Raw genomic sequence first — 3,818 nt, forward strand, 5'->3', positions numbered from 1 at the left:
GTTATTATTGTCATTGATTTGGGGTACCACAAACCATGCCCAAATAGGAGGATGAACTTAATTGATAAATGTAGTGTGTGTTCTGAATGCTCAACCAACTCTCTATTCCCCCTTCTCTTTCCTTCTCCTATGGCCTCCTTATTTTCTGGGGTACCATAATATTGAAATTAGGCCAATTATTAACCCTACAATAGCCTCTAAGTGTTCAAGTGAATGGAAGGTTACATGACTCTCAATTTAAATCAAAAGCTATAAATGCTTAAGCTTCACAAGGAATGCCTGTGGAACGCTGAATCATGCCCAACGCTAGGCCCCTTACACCATAGAGTTAGCCAAGTTGTGGATACAAAGAAAAAGTTATTGAAGGATCTTAAAAGTCCTAACTCTAATGAACACACCAATAAGAAAGGAAAACAGCCTATTGCTGATATGAAGAAAGGATTAATGGTATGGATAGAAGATCAAACCAACCACAACATTCCCTCAAGTCATGGTTTAATTCAGAGCAAGGGTCTAAACTCTCTTCAATTCTATGATGGCTGCAGAAGGAAAGGTTGATTTATGAGGTTTAAGGAAAGAAGCCGTCTCTATAACATAACTGTGCTACACTCGCCAGCCATGTGCCCGGCTTCTGGCTGAGCATGGCTTCCCTGTGGGAATGCACTGACCACCAAGGAGCAGCTCCTCCATTAAGCGTCTGACCCCTGGTGGTCAGTGTGCATCACAGCGACTGGTCGTTCCGCTGTTCGGTTGATTTGCATATTAGCCTTTTATTATATAGGGTATGTACCAACAGATACAAGATTTTGGATGAGGAGCCTCAGGAATGTCTACAGTGGCACCATCATTTTGCACATGGTACACCAACTTTGGCAAGTCAAGCCCTGTTTCTGGATTTCCTTCCAAGTATTCTTCTAAATATAGCATTTCCCCACTGTATCTCTGGGTATGGCATAAGCAGCATGAGAGTCCCACTCAAAAGTGGTGTCTTCTGAAAAGATATGAATGTCAACAAGACCTTGGACAATGCAAAGGCTCCGGTAAAGAGCCCTGGCTGCCTGGAATATGCTATCTCCACACACACCTGAAAATGAGACTTTGATAGTCTCCTTTTCAATTGTACTAATGATCCCTGGAACCTGGTGGGCAAATTCTACCTCAGAACTAGTGTTCTCAGTTAGTTGGGTCTGTGTTTCATTGCTGTTTCTTTTAGAGATGGAAAATTGAAATGCATGGATATTGGCTTCCATACAGGAAAGGCCCCAGAAGCAAAGTCCTTTCAACTGAGGGTTTTTAGGTCATGTGACTCAAAAGGTTGTTAATGACTCCCTTCAGGGGCAACCTTGTCTGTATCTCGTGGACACCAATTAGAATGGTGACTGACTGAAGTCCACATCAGAAGATGCCTTGGTTGGATTCAGTGTCAGCAGAACCTTTTTGTTACATACTAACTAGAGGCTCAGTGCACAAAAATTTGTGCACTTGGGGGGGGGAGGATCCCTCAGCTTAGCCTGCACCCTCTCACAATCCGGGACCCCTCAGGTAGGGTCCCTAGGCCTGGCCTGAGATCAGGGCCTATCGGGGCTTTCCTTCCCTTGGCTGCAGGCAGCTGGCCCCTCCCCTGCCACTGCCATTGCTTGCCATCTGTGCAGCGCTCCCCCTCCACCTCTGCAGGCAACAGGCATGCGGTGTGATGGCTTGGTTGGCCTGAGCCTCCCTCTGCGAGGCGATTGCTGGCCAGCTGCTCACCCGCCTCAGAGTCACTGCCAGTGGCCTGGGCTTCCCTCTTTCTTTGCTGGGGGGCATGGCCAGTCTTGTGAGGTGTCGTCTGCCTACCTGATCACCCTTAACCACTCTGCCTGCCTAACGGATCACTCCTGATTGCTTGTTTGGGGGGGGGGCCAGAAAAAAAGGCAGCTGGCCCCTCCCCTGCCACTGCCATTGCTTGCCATCTGTGCAGCGCTCCCCCTCCACCTCTGCAGGCAACAGGCATGCGGTGTGATGGCTTGGTTGGCCTGAGCCTCCCTCTGCTGGCCAGCTGCTCACCAGCCTCAGAGTCACTGCCAGTGGCCTGGGCTTCCCTCTTTCTTTGCTGGGGGGCATGGCCAGTCTTGTGAGGTGTCGTCTGCCTACCTGATCACCCTTAACCACTCTGCCTGCCTAACGGATCACTCCTGATTGCTTGTTTGGGGGTGGGGCCAGCCTGGCAAGGGGCCATCTGCCTACCTGATTGCCCCTAACCACTTGCCTGCCTACCTGATAACCCCTAACTGCTGGTCTGCCTACCTGATCCCCCTAACTGCTCACCTGCCTGCCTGATTGCCCCTAACTGCTTGCTTGGGGACAGCGCCAGCCTGGCAAGGGGCCATGGTGGTTCTGATCTCTGGTTGTTCTGGTCATTACGCTTAAGGTGGCTGGCCTTTTATTATTTAGGATAAGTTGAGGTGTGTGATCCACCCAAATTCCACCAAATGTCCTGTGGAATGGTGGTCTCTATTTAATCCAGAGTTGAGTCAGTAAAGGTGATATCCTGATGAACAATCTTGGCTAGTACTTCATACAGTTAAGAACTTTGCTAAGAAACTCTACTGTTTCTTTCCCTGTTGGACACAGTCTCAAGATAACCTTTATCCCTAAATTGTTAGTAAACTCATTGGGTTCTTCTCCCAAAATATTGTTTTCCAAGCCTGGATACTATTCTCTATATTCTCTTTCATAACTTTCTATACTAGTATATCACCCAGGATTTTTAAATCAACAGTGAACTTCTTGTTTATTTCTCCCTCTTTCTATGACGGCAGCTTTCTCAGAGATAGGCAGCAGCTCATGGAGGTTATCTGATATTTCTGAATTTTGCTTTTCAGTTGATCCTGCTTGTGGAATTGGAACCTGCCTCTGGGTCTTTAGAATTCTGGAACCTAGAAGTCCAAAACTAAGATGTCAGGCTATTTGGTTTCTCTTGAAGCCACTTTCCTTGGCTGGTGAACAGTTGCCTTCTTGCGGTGTCATTATATGGTTGTTCCTCTGTGCATGCATTTTTAAAAATTATTCTTTGTTTTGTTCTTTATTTTCTATTTATTAATTATAAATTAATAAATTGTTTTCCATTTTACTTTTTAAATTAATTATTAATTTATAATTAATAAAATTAGAAGTATAAAAATAACAAAGAAAAAATCTCCAAGCCATATAATAAAAACTTAGATGTGTAGGTAGGGGTGTGTGTCTGTGTTTTGGGGGAGGGGGAGCAGACAGATGATTGGCCATCAAGGATAAACTGTAAGTGTTGAAGTTGTCTTCAGTAATGAAAGAACACTATGATTCTCATTGTAACATCCTATAAATTAAATAGTTTTTAAAAATTGTAAGGTTCTGATGATACTTCCAAAATTTTAAGAATATCAAATAGATATTCCAGGTAAATAAATTATTTAAAATATCCCTATACTAATTTAATTTTAGCATTTTCATAACATGTATAGAGATCAAAGAAAATATTATTTGTATATTACATATACTTTGTTCTCACAGTTGTAAGTAAAACATACAGGGAATTAATTGTTATGACAATCAGTTTGTAACAATTATTTTATTCAAATAGAAGTTGAAATAGTAAATAGAACTATTGTAAAAAATTTAATTTGTAATTAGAAAATAAGTAATGATAATGAAATAATAAATGAGCTGAATCTTAACATGATGAATATTAAACATTATTGTCTAAGAAGATTAATTCTGGAAGTAAATGATATATTCTAAGTTATGATCAAGAATATGCTAAATCTTGAATATAAATACCAGGAAATAGAATATATATA

General features: G+C 42.5%; 1 pseudogene; it reads right to left on the reverse strand.

Moving 5' to 3' along the window:
• Positions 1-762: 762 nt before the first annotated feature.
• The window catches only part of LOC102772338, a 14,889-nt pseudogene continuing 11,833 nt past the window's right edge, over positions 763-3,818 (reverse strand).

The sequence above is a fragment of the Myotis davidii genome, unplaced genomic scaffold (assembly GCF_000327345.1).
Source record: "Myotis davidii unplaced genomic scaffold, ASM32734v1 scaffold31, whole genome shotgun sequence".
Taxonomy (NCBI): Eukaryota; Metazoa; Chordata; class Mammalia; order Chiroptera; family Vespertilionidae; genus Myotis; species Myotis davidii.